Source organism: Bos mutus, chromosome 8 (assembly GCF_027580195.1).
Source record: "Bos mutus isolate GX-2022 chromosome 8, NWIPB_WYAK_1.1, whole genome shotgun sequence".
NCBI lineage: Eukaryota > Metazoa > Chordata > Mammalia > Artiodactyla > Bovidae > Bos > Bos mutus.
Genome location: NC_091624.1, coordinates 52351040 through 52364773, shown reverse-complemented (window position 1 = coordinate 52364773; position 13734 = coordinate 52351040).

Genomic DNA, 13734 nt, shown 5'->3' with positions numbered 1-13734 from the left:
GGCCACCCTTGTTGGGGTGTGTGTGTGCGCGCGCGCGTGTGCCTGGGGCATGGCTGTCGGGGATGCCAGTTGTGGGGGGCGCGGCGGTTGGCTTTCGGGCCGGGAGGGACGGCTGGCTCGCGCTGCCTACGCGGGGACAGAAAAACATCCGCCGGAGGCCCGGCCGGGCGGCGCTCCAACCGCGCCAGGCAGGTGCGCGCCGGGAGGAAGTGAGCGCATTCCGACGCCCCAGCCGGACAGGACCGGAGGGACTGGCAGCAGCCGTGGGGAGATTTGGGGGCCAGAGCCCCAAGGGGCGGCTGGGAGTGAGGAGCCCGAGGAGGGTCGTGGATGCGCCGAGAGAGAGTTGGGGGGAGGGCCCCCGAGGGGTCGGGGTCTGGGTTTCGCCCAGGGCTTGAACACCTAACAGACGCCCACCGACAGCCCCCGCCAGCTCCCGAACCCTCGGGAGAATTCAAGCCCAGGGAGAGGGGCCCAGGGGCAATTGAGAAAGTGGGGAGGAGGCCGGGAAGGGCAGCGAGGAGTGTGGGGCTGTGGAGCGAGATCGCTGTTGGCTGGAGTACGGGACAGGCTTGGGCCGCCAGAGCATTAGATGGAAGGCCACCCCCGCCCCCCACACACACCCCCAGGTGGGAAGGGAAAATGGCCACCCCCCAGATGCCGGTGCACCCCGAGAGTGAGAAGCAGGTTAGAGAGGAGTGGGAGTTAGGGCTCTCAGGGTCCCATTGTGACGAAGTCGTTGAAGACCTTGATTAAGGCATGGCGATAAGGAGTCCGGACTGGCCCCGTAGGTAGAATCGATGGTCTCTTAAGTAATAATGAGGAGCTTGGAGGCAAGGTTATCTGTGTCTAGCGCTACTACCATCTTTGGTCTTTGCCAAAGGGCTAAGCATTAATCCTCTAATTTTTATAGTCATTTAAAATTGCATGGCTACATTTGTCAAACAGCTTAAGTTATTTGAATTTTTAAAAATAGAAAAGTTGAAGAATCTGATTCAGTGTTTGATTTAAAACTCAAAGTTTAGTTACATGGCATCGAGTCTTTTCCTTTGTCTTGCTTTTGCGCCTCGTTCCTGTCACTGACGTGTGGAAATTCTTGTGTTGTTAATGCCTCAGTTCTGTGTCAGTGGCATAGAACTTCTTCTTTTCCTGTCCCTCATCTATGGTCTTTATTTTTAACTCTAACTTTTGTCTGTGCAGCCCTTTAACCTGCAACTATATATCCTAAATCCATTAAAACATTTCATTGGCATTCAGTATAGAAAGACAAGTAACAACTTTACCATATATGTTAGGTTACTTATTGTCTTCTGTGGACGTGTGTGTAACTATAAAGTTTCTATATTTACCTTGTGGCTGATAAAAAGAGATACAGCTAAAGTTGTGTTATTCAATAATATTTATGTAAACAGCAATTTATTAGTCTGATTTCTCTTCTAAAATCAACTCTACAGTGTCAGAAACTTACACTAATTCTATCATGATCTTTTAAATGTATTTTATCCTGGGCCAAAGGCAATTGCAAGGATTAGGATCGTTGTAATTTATTTTAAAGATCCTTAAATTCCAGTTACTTTTGGCTCCACACAAGGAAATCTGGGTCGGTTAATTTTTTTAAAAGAAAATAATTTCCTACTTTGGGCTCTGTTCCTCTCTCCCGTGCTGTTTCAACCCCAGCCCTACCTTATTCCCAGTGGCTTTTACCTTCATTCCTTCTTTGCTCTGCTGGGCATCTTTAGAGGAAAACTTCACACCAACTTCCTCCACCATAAATTCTCTCCCTCCTCTCAACTCTACACTTCTCTTTGCCAACATACACCACTGCTTCTTCATTGATTTTTTTTTTTTTTAAAGCCTGCAGCCCTTTCTGGCTCTTTTCCATCTTAAACTCTAAACTCTCTCATATTGAAAATCTTTTTCTTCCTTTCTCTTTGGTAAAACCTGGGATTTTTAAAGGGTTAGACCTTATTTATTCTGCATGATCCACTTTTGTCTTCTTTCCTCTTCTAACACCTTTTTCTTACTCTGAATTCTGTACACTCTATTATGCTTACTTTCAGCACAGGTTCAACCTTCTCCTTGTGACTAAACATTCTTCCAGTAGATATAGCACAAGATTCTTTTTCCCCCCATTATATTTCCTACAAAAATAAAAAAGTTTTCAAATTCACTTCTACTTCAGTCTCATCTGCCCACATTTTGCATCCAGAAGCATGACTGGGCTATTATTGGAAAGTCCCTTGAGTGACCACTTAAGCTTGGTGTTGTACTAGGTAGTGTATAGTGCATTTCATCAGCCTGGTGCCAGATTCCTAAATTCTTACCAGTAACAGGTGTTATCAATGTGTGTGCACATGAATGTTCTCATATACATGCACATACCAAAGTACACAGACAATAGAACCATAAGTCAGTATATGACTATGAATATGTCTATTCAGTATATTTTACATTATGAGCAAGCCAAATACATTTGGGAGTGGAAGATGAGGGTGGGTAGATTCATAGCTAGGATAGAAGGTTAAGAGACAATATCCTTTGCCATTCTTATTCAGATGAGGAGGAGAGGAATCATTCTTCTGGAGATGAAGGGACAGTTTGAAGGTGATTGAGTTTCAAGAGTTGAGAGACATGACTTGTAAGGTTGTGGTGAATGGCGGGAGGATGGGGTGAAGGGGCTAGAGTCCCAAGAATAGTTGCTGTACCCAGACAACTCATATTCTCTCTGGCAGAGAACATAAAAGATTCTTTGGTTGTAGTACCAATTTCAACCATAGTCAGGTTTCCATTGATAATCTATATTGAAATTGCCCTGTGTTGTAGCTGTACCATTGGAACTATTACCAAATTTTTCTTTTTAACTTTTTCTCCTTACAAATTGCTATGTAAATGATAGCCCCCACTACTAATAATTAACCCCCAGCTAAGCAGCAGCAGCAAACACCATTAATTCTAACTGAGTTTCTTATCTATTTAGATGGTTCAATTTTTCATGCTTGCCCCACAGTCTACTTCTGATAGTAGTAACCTTTGAAATTCCATTTATGACTTTCATTTTTATCTCACTTATAAATTGCTATTAAAGTTATAGAGTCAAAACTAGATACTGAGAAGGCATCTACTTCTTTATTATCTCTGGAATATGACCAAGGAGGTCTTTGCTTGACTGTCTCTACTGAATGGAATGGATTACTGCCATCTGTATTGGAAGCGGCCCATTCTGTGGTCAGCTAGCTTTAAGTTACTCGCGTGTTGTTCAGCAGAAGTCTGCCTTGCTAGCATCTCATCCATTCCCACAATTCTGCTCTTTGAAACAGTATGGGGAAATTGACTTGTTTTTCAATGCAGCAGCTCTTTAAAGATTTGAAAGAGTTTGTTTTTTGTTAGCTATTTAAGCTTTTTTTCCTTTACTCTCACACGGTTCAGTAGAACTTTTCTATTATGCTGGAAGTGTTCTCTACCTGTCCTGCCTAATCAGTAGCCACTAGCCACATGTGCCTGTTGAGCACTTGAAATGTGGCTAGTATGACTGAGGACTGGAATTTTAAATTTTAGTTAATTTAAATTTAAATGGCCAGATGTGACTCTTGTGTTAGTATAGTTCCAAACTCCAGGAGTTAGTACACTGTCATATGAGGCTGTCTTTCGGCTGCTCCAGAAATCTTATGGTCATCTCAGACATAGTAAAACATATGTAACTGAGCTCTTTATCTGTCTGGAGGCCAGTCTTACATGTGGTCACACCTGGGAAAGAAACACAAACCCAACCCCAAAGCCCTGATGAGTAATGTCAGTTTTTACTGGACATTTCTTAGAAGAGATAGAAAAGGAAGCTTATATCTCATCTCCCATATTTCAAAAGCAACACTGAAAACAAAAATCCCTCCTTTAATCTCTGTCCCCGAGAGTCCCTGAAGTCCCTCTCGCTTATCTTTCCCCTTCCTCCTCTTCTCTGACCTTGCTCCTCCATGCTCCTAGAGCACCACCTTTGCCCCCTTCTCCTTGAAGAAGGGTTTCTGGGTGTACACTTCCTCCAGCTCTCCTTCCCTTTCCTTGTCTCTGCTCAGTGAAGCCAGGGAACTTTTTCTAGATCCATCTTTCTTGGGGGGTGATTAGGGCTAGAAGGTCATAAATAATTACATTTTTCCTTTCTTCACATAATTCCTGATTTCTTTCTAAGGGTCCTCTCATTTTTTTTTTTAAATCATTGTTGAGAAATCCTTATTTGTCACTGTTTAGAAGAAGTGTCTCTAACAGTTTGTTTTCATTCCAGATCTATTCTTGGCCAACTCTAAAACTACTTCTTCACAGTTTCTTCATTTTCTTTCTTTTTGCTTCTGTGATATTTTAATAGATTTATCTTCTCTTCCCTGGTCTTCATGGCCTACATCCACCAGGAGTGCAGCATTCGTTTCCCACTGTGGTCACCCAGTGCCTTGTCCTCCCTTGATTCCCCTCTTAGCTCACCACTGTTGTCCATACCTGCCTCTCTTTATTATCTGTTATTTTCATCTTCTCCTTATCTGCGTGTGTACTAAGTCGCTTCAGTCATGTCCAACTCTTTGTGACCCCATGGACTATAGCCCGCCAGGCTCCTCTGTTCATAGCATTCTCTAGGCAAGAATACTGGAGTGGGTTGCCATGCCCTTCTCCAGGGGATCTTCCTGACCCAGGTAATGAACCTGTGTCTCTTATGACTCCTGCATTGACAGGCGGATTCTTTACCATGGGCACCACCTGGGAAGCACCACCCCCCATCTGTATTCTTTTTAAATCACTATTTAAAATAATCATTTAGGGGTCTCAAGTGATTTCCAGGGGGTCTCATATACTGTATATACTCATATACTCATAGTACATATACTGTACTATGACCTAAGAATATGTAGGTAGCATTGATTTCTGTGGATTGGGAGGTGATGGGGTTGAGGGGCAGAATATCCTTTCAACCATGGCATTACTAATGTTTTGGGCTGGATAATCCTTTGTTGCAAGAGTAGTTCTGTATACTGTAGGATGTTTAGCAGCATCCTTAGCCTCTACCCACTGCATGTCAGAGGTACCTTCTCAGATGTGACAGCCTAAAGCATCTCCAGACGTTGTCAAGTGTTCCCTGGAGGGAAATTCTGTCCCCCGCCCCCACCACATTCAGAACTACCATGCTAGAATATCAGCTTTCTGAAATTGATCAATACCTTTTCTCCTCAACTGCTGATGTGTTTGCTTAGCCCAAGTTTTCAAAACTGTGATCTTTGTCTTAGGAGGTAGCTTCTTAAAATTTCAGGTTTGTGAGCTTATCCTGTATCTCCTGAATCAGAAATGCTAGAAGTAGAATCTGGAAATCTGATTTTTATAAGATACTACCCCCTTTCCCCAAAGTCTGGTAATTCTTATGCCCTAGGCTTGACCCTCTGTGGCATAACTGCTGCATTACCCGCATTTTTTCCCTGTAAGTCTTCCTGGTACTTCAGCTTTGCTTCCGCTCTTGGCCCCACAATGCCAACACAAATAGGGAGGCCTCAGGTTACTAGGACAACCAGGGCACAGGAAACCATAAAGTCTCAGCACTCCCACAGGCATCACAGACTGGCTATGCCAGCTTGCTTTCTCCTTAGGGACTTGGTCCTACTTCCTAATCCCCATCCCCAGATTACCCAGACTGGAAGAAACACAGGCCTAAGCCACACACCCTGATTTTGCAGACCTCATGGTGGAATATGGAATGGATGGATAAAGAATTGTGAATGAAGCTTTCTTACTAACATTGATATTCCAGGTCACCTTGGTGATAATTAAATTTTGTTACCTGTGAGAATTACATTCCCCTGAGAACTGATGAGATTACAAGTTTGGAGTCAGGCTGCTTCCATTTATTTATGTTATTTATATTTGTTTCTTTGGAGCTTGAGTCTTAGATCTTTTTGAATCCCTAGCTAGATGTTTTTCACAATTTGCTTTGGGTTAAAATATTTAGCAATCTACTTCTGATACACTGGGACCAGCTAATGTTTCAGTTCAGTGCAGTTCAGTTCAGTCTCTCAGTCGTGTCCGACTCTTTGTGACCCCTGAACCGCAGCATGCCAGGCCTCCCTGTCCATCACCAACACCTGGAGTTTACTCAAACTCATGTCCATTGAGTCAGTGATGCCATTTAACCATCTCATCCTCTGTCGTCCCCTTCTCCTCCTGCCTTCAATCTTTCCCAACATCGGGGTCTTTTCAAATGAGTCAGCTCTTCACATCAGGGGGCCAAAATATTGGAGTTTCAGCTTCAACATCGGTCCTTTCAGTGAACACCCAGGACTGATTTCCTTTAGGATGGGCTGATTGGATCTCCTTGCAATCCAAGGGACTCTCAGGAGTCTTCTCCAACACCACAGTTCAAAAGCATCAATTCTTCGGTGTTCAGCTTTCTTTATAGTCCACCTCTCACATCCATACATGACTACTGGAAAAACTATAGCCTTAACTAGATGGACCTTTGTTGACAAAGTAATTTCTCTGCTTTTTAATATGCTATCTGGGTTGATCATAACTTTCCTTCCAAATTTAGTAAGAAAATAATGGTTTCCAGATAATGAATGTAGGTTCTATTTACACTTTATTATAAAGCTAGTCATTTATTTCAAGGAAGACTATCTGATTTGATTAACTCTTTAAAGCCTTGAAGAAGTGCAGATCTCTCCTTTTAGGTAGATGCTTAGAAAATGTTGATTTGATCCAGAAGTGGAGCTAGCCACGTTTGTGGAACATTCCTGGCAGGCCAGAGCAAGAGCGAGTAAGTGGGGTGGTGGGGGACGGGAATAAAGTAGACTTGAGAGCTCTTCTCAAACAATTGAAGGACTGTCCTTGGAGAAGGAAATGGCAACCCACTCCAGTATTCTTGCCTGGAGAATCCCATGGATGGAGGAGCCTGATTGGCTACAGTCAACGGGGTCGCAAAGAGTTGGACACGTCTGAGCGATTTAACTTTCAACTTTCCTGTGGAAGAGAGCTTAGATTTACTTGATTTAGCTTCACAAGGTGGAATAAGGACCTTCATTTCGGATGACAGTGGTGGGGAACCAGTTTTGACTTAACAGGGAAGAACATTTGAACAGTTAGAGGATCTCAAATGGGAGTGAGCTGAATTGTTAGGCAGTGAATTATTTGTGACTGTATTGCTTGCATAGAGGTTAGATTACCATCTGCACAAGATTTAGATGTTAAGCTGGATTTGACATGTAAAGAGAAACAGATTTATCAGAAGTCAGTTCATCCTTTCTAATTTGATTCTGTGGTAACTATTAAAATCATTACTGTTTTTCTAGACATCTCTGCCAAACTTACCCCCTTGAGTCATTGAATATTAGAGTTAATAATAGAGCCTTTAAAGATTTCTCAAATGTTGTATCCCAGTCCTCTTGATTTCTCAAGAATGCCTCAGAGGTGTAACAAAGTGGCTGGGAGGTATAATGAAGGAGAGCTGGGGTTCTGAACCCTGTCCCTATGAGAGGAGCGGGGGTTTTGCTGGGAAAAAAAAACCCTGAAACTTAAAGCCCTGATATTCCAGGTTCTTCATTTTATTGACAGAGAAAAAGATATGGAGCAAGAATGTATATTACCAAATATCACACAGCTAATAAATTTCAGTCTTAGAATTGAAATCTAGCTCTTCTAATTCCAATCATTGTTTTTTCCACTCTACTAGTCTACCTTCTTAAAAATTCAGTAAAATTTCTCTCCATTTTTCTGACCACCACTGTAATCTAGAGTGTTGTTTCTTTAGATCTACTCCTCTGTTAGCCACTGAACCAGTCTCCCTGCTGTCCAGGGTCTCCTTCTTGTCTATTATACTTGCTGTTGCCGTGTTATTCTTCATGAAACTTTGTCTTCATCATGAGATTTCTCTGCTCAAGAACCCTTATGTTGCCTGTAAGAACTTCTGAGCCTCACACGTAGTTGGCATTCTTTAGAATCTTTGTTCAGCCAGATGAACTTGAGCCCATTCTCTTATGAGTAATAAATGGGCTATGTAATAGATTAACTGAGTCCCACCCTATCCATAGACTCCAACTTTGGTGAGATTTTTGTGTACATCTTTAATCAGAAATGATGAGACGATACAAAAGAAATAGAAGATCACAGCTCAGGAAAAGCATGTTGTGTAACAACATGTATAATATAATCCAACTTATATGACACATACATGCATTTTTAAAAACAAAAATGGGATATGTAGAAATTGGAAAAACACCACCACCACCACCAAACTGGTAATAGACATTAACTCTGATGGAGGCGGGGAGATTAAAAAAGGATGAGGGGTAGGGGAGGGAGGTGGGAAACTTAAAATATGTATTTCTCCATGGAAGAAAGCCTCACAGGATGGATGGGAAACCTAAGAAATGAGGCTTGGAACTGACAAGAGAAAGAAACTGCTTGGTTGTCTTGCCTGGCTCCACTGCAAGCCATGTCTTTGCCTCTTGCATTACTCTTTGAAAGAAATAAAGAGTTCCATGAGATTATTTAATTGGCCAAGCTTAAGTCAAGGGCCATCTATGGCTCTATCAGGATAGAGAGAGAAAGGGTCTAGGGGAAGGAGTCCCTAGGATATCCCTTGGTTTCTGTCAAGGGAGGACAGACATTTAATTTTATTCTCCCAACAGGGCTTTGTATGGAGCAGAAGAGTTAATTGCTGGACAGGACATTAGTGTTCTATTATGCAATGACGCCGCACTCCAGTACTCTTGCCTGGAAAATCCCACGGACGGAGGAGCCTGGTAGGCTGCAGTCCATGGGGTCACTAAGAGTCAGGCACGACTGAGCGACTTCACTTTCACTTTTCACTTTCATGCATTGGAGAAGGAAATGGCAACCCACTCCAGTATTCTTGCCTGGAGAATCCCAGGGACAGAGGAGCCTAGTGGGCTGCCATCTTGGGGTCGCACAGACTTGGACATGACTGAAGCGATTTAGCAGCAGCAGCAGCAGCAGCAGCAGCAAGATGCTGGAACTAGAAATGACAAGAGTTCATTGAATTCAGTCACCCTCCCCCACTTCTTATCTATCAATACATCCAGATCCTAGGCCTTCCTTTTCTTTTGGTTCAACCAAGCCCCCTGGTATGGTTTTAGACTTTACTAGTGGAGGGGTAATGAGTTAAGGGGATGGAGGAAAGGAGAAGGGTAAGGTAAGGCAGGTGGAGAGGGAAGTTAGCAGATATACTTTGCTTTCTTCCCTTTCTGTGCTTGCAGAGAAAGCCTTTTCAGTGACTGACAGTTAAAAAAAAAAGATCATAATAAACATTTGTGAGCCCAATTACAAATAAAAACCGTATCCCTCTGGCTATTCTAACAACCTGCTCCTGATGGAGAAGCTATTCTTCCACTGTGTGCCACATAGAGTGTGGTCAGGGAGGCATTTCTGTCCATCTGCCTGCCATGTGTGTGTGCTGCCCGCTTTGGAAGGTCCAGACGCCAGAGTATATGCCAGAAGTATTTTGTTTTCTCACAGTGGGGATTCTTTACTTTTGAAGCATTAACCTGATAAAAAATACCTTTTTGCACTTTTTAACATGGGCTTCCCTGGTGGCTCAGCTGGTAAAGAATCTGCTCGCAATGTGAGAGACTTGGGTTCGATCCCTGGATTGGGAAGATCCCTTGGAGAAGGGAAAGACTACACTCCAGTATTCTGGCCTGAGAATTCCATGGACTATATAGTCCATGGGGTCACAAAGAGCTGGACATGACTGAGCAACTTTCACTTTCACTTTAACATAGCTTAGGCCTGACTTTTTAAAAATTAACTCCAGTTAATCACAAGAGGATGTATGAATTCACACTCTAACTTCTGTGAATTGCAAAGCAAATTCCTTGATTTTCTGCTGATAATAGAATCTGTTCCTCTGGTATGTTTCAGGGGCTGATGGATCAAGGATACTCTTATACTACAATGGATTGATTAACCTTTGTAATGACTTGTTGGCCAGCCATTATTGATAACCAAAAAGACTTAACTCCTTAACTGTTGTAAAATAATTATTTTTTCAACTTTATTGAAATATAATTTACATACAAGACGTGCCCATTTTATTTATTTTTTTGCTTAAAAATTTTTAAATTGTCTATCAGTGAGTTTGACAGAAGTATTGTTAACTTTGTAACAAAAACATGCTAGTAATATCTGGTGGCTCATAGCCAACTTTCAGTGATTATAGTCTCTTCATATAATTACGGTAATCCCTTTTATATAAGCATCTTAAAAACCTGCTTCTCTCACTAACCAAGCCTGACCAGTTAGAAGAGTTTTAAAAGGACAACAAATCTTTTTAAATTACAGAAGTAATACACATCTGTGAAAAATTCAAACAAGATGAACCCATTTTAAATGTGTAATCAGTGAGTTTTGACAGGTATCTACATCTATGTAATCATCTCTGCAGTCAATATGTAGAACATTTCTGTCACCCTCCCCAAATCTCCCTTTGCCCATTGCAATCGTCTCTCTCTACCCCACCCCAGACATCCAGTGATCAGATTTCACTGTAGATCAGTTTTGCCTACTGTTCAGTTCAGTTCAGTTCAGTCGTGTCCGACTCTTTGCGACCCCATGAATTGCAGCACACCAGGCCTCCCTGTCCATCACCAACTCTCAGAGTTCACCCAAACTCATGTCCATCAAGTCAGTGATGCCATCCAGCCATCTCATCCTCTGTCGTCCCCTTCTCCTCCTGCCCCCAATCCCTCCCAGCATCAGAGTCTTTTCCAATGAGTCAACTCTTCGTATGAGGTGGCCAAAGTATTGGAGTTTCAGCCTCAGCATCAGTCCTTCCAAAGAACACCCAGGACTGATCTCCTTTAGAATGGACTGGTTGGATCTCTTTGCAGTCCAGGGACTCTCAAGAGTCTTCTCCAACACCACAGTTCAAAAGCATCAATTCTTCAGCGCTCAGCTTTCTTCACAGTCCAACTCTCACATCCATACATAGAGCTTCATATAAATGGAATCATATGGTATGTATCCTGTATATGGCTTCTTTAATTCAGCGTTATGCTTTTGATATCCATCCATGTTTCTGTGTATATCAATAGTTCATCCCTTATGTTGTGGGGAAGTATTTCATTGTTGAATATACCACAGTTTATCCATTCACCTGTTGATGGACATTTGTTTCCACCTTCCAGTTTTGAACATTCCCATACAAGTCTTTGTGGATATGTATACACTTTCCTTGGACAGATAACTTGGAGTGAAATCTTAGGTCCTGTGGTAAGTGAATGTTTAACTTGATAAAGAAAAAACTGCCAAATTTCTCCAAAGTGGCTGTACGATTTTATAGTTACCAGCATTCTGTGAAAATTCCAGGTTTCTGCATCTCCATCGGCACTTGGTATTGTCAGTTAAAAAAAAAATTATTTTAGTAGGTGTGTAGTGGTGTCTCATTGTGGTTTTAGTTTGCATTTTCTCAATGACTAATGATACTGAACATCTTTTCATGTGCTTAGTTGCCACCTATCTTAAATTTGGTGAAGTCTTTTTAAATCTTTTGCCCACTTAAAGAATTGGAATGTTTGGCTTCTTGTTATTGCATTGTAATAGTTCTTTATATATTCTTTTTATTATAAAGGTTTTAAAAGTTTGGATACAAGTCTTCTGTGAGTATATGAATTGAAAGTATTTGCCCATGTTAGTGACTTGCCTTTTTATTTATTTTTTTTTAATGGTATCTTTTGGGCTCCCTGGTGGCTCAGAGGGTAAAGCGTCTGCCTGCAGTACAGGAGACCTGGGTTCAATCCCTGGGTCAGGAAGATCCCCTGGAGAAGGAAATGGCAACCCACTCCAGTACACTTGCCTGGAAAATCCCATGGACAGAGAAGCCTGGTAGACTATAGTCCGTGGGATTGCAAAGAGTCGGACACGACTGAGCAACATCACATCACTTTGAAGACCAGAAGTTTACATTTTTGATGAAGTCTAATTTCTTACTTTTTCCTTATCTAGTTAGCCCTTTTTGTGCCCTGCATAAAAATTTTTTGTTTATACCAAAGTCACAAAGGTTTTCTCCTGTGTTTTCCTGTATATCTAGAAGTTTTATAGTTTTAACTTTCACATTTGGGTCTGTTTATGTTTATGATCCATTTTGGTCACTTCTTAACTTTGTCCTCACTGCACAGCAGATGCAGTAGGAAAGGAAGAATCTAAAAGACCTCTCTCAAAAACGGATGTACTCTAGAACAGAATTATTAAACTTTTCTTCTGTGTCTTGTTGTCTTCGTCTAATATTGCGTACTAACTATTTACTAGTAAAATCTGTATCATCACCTGCTGTGTGAATCAGGCACTAGAGATACATTAGTAAACACACTAGACAACATCCTTGCTCCACAGAGTTCACGTATTAATGGGAGAGGCTGTGTTTTAGTGAGTAGCCACTGTGTGCATGGCTAAGTCAAGAAAACATTACTGCCTCTATCTCTGATTCCTCAAGTATTAGATCCTTGGCAATACACTTATTATATGATTGAGCAAGAACCTCTTTCCACAGAGGGTCACCAATCTGTAGAGAAAAGGGAATCTCAGGTTGTATACAGCCTGCTACAATGCAACACAGGAAGCAGTGTAGCAGTATTGAATGGAAAATCTGGGCTCGCGCTCCTGTTACTACTAAGGCACAGTGACTGCACTTAACGTTCTCCTCCTTGGTTTAAGCTAAACAGTATCTTGGAGTATCTTTGTCTCCAGTCCTACTTCTGATGTCTTTGCCAAAAGAGTTTGGTAATTGTATCTTCAAATAACTCCTCAATCTCTTTCCTGATAGCCAGAGAGCCAGATATCTTCTATAACTAACCATTCATCTGTCCTTTAAAACTAGCCATAATTTATTTGTGTTAATTATTCCACCATTGTTCAAGCCACCGCAAACATCAGTAATAATTACCACTTACTATGAACATTTATAAACTAGTACTAACATTAGATAACCAGAGAGGAAGTGGTGTTAATTCAGAGCAGAATGAGATCACTACGGCTTGTTGTTGTTTAGTCACACAGTCACATCTGACTCTTTGTGACTCCATGGACTGTAGCACGCCAGGCCTCCCTGTCCCTCACCATCTTCCGAAGTTTGCCCAAGTTCACGTCCATTGCGTCAGTGATGCCATCCAGCCATTGCATCCTCTGACACCCCTTTCTCCTTCTGCCTCAATCTTTCCCAGCATCAGGGACTTTTCCAATGACTTGGCTGTTCACATCAGGTGACCAAAACACTGTAGCTTCAGCATCAGTCCTTCCAATGAGTGTGCAGAGTTGATTTCCCTTAAGATTGACTTGTTTGATCTTCTTGCTGTCCAACGGACTCTCAGGAGTCTTCTCCAGCATCAAAGTTCAAAGGCATCAATTCTTTGGCACTCAGCCTTCTTTACGGTCCAGGTCTCACAACCATACGTAACCAGTGGCTTAGGCTGACCTTTAAAGAAGAAACAAATCTTGAACTAGACCTCAAAGATAAGTAGGAGTTTGGCAGATATGAATAAGGAGGGTTGATTAATTTAGATTAAAGGATTCGAGAAAGAAGAGATTAAGGACCAGCACACACACCATGTGTATCATCAGTCGTCTTCATCTATCAATAGCGGATGTCTAGACCATCGTGGCCCTCATTCTTACTGAGCCTGGACACAGCCCAGTAGGAACTGGATAATAAGGGGGAAAATGTAGATATTAAGTGGAGAGAAGCTCAGTGAAAATGTGTGA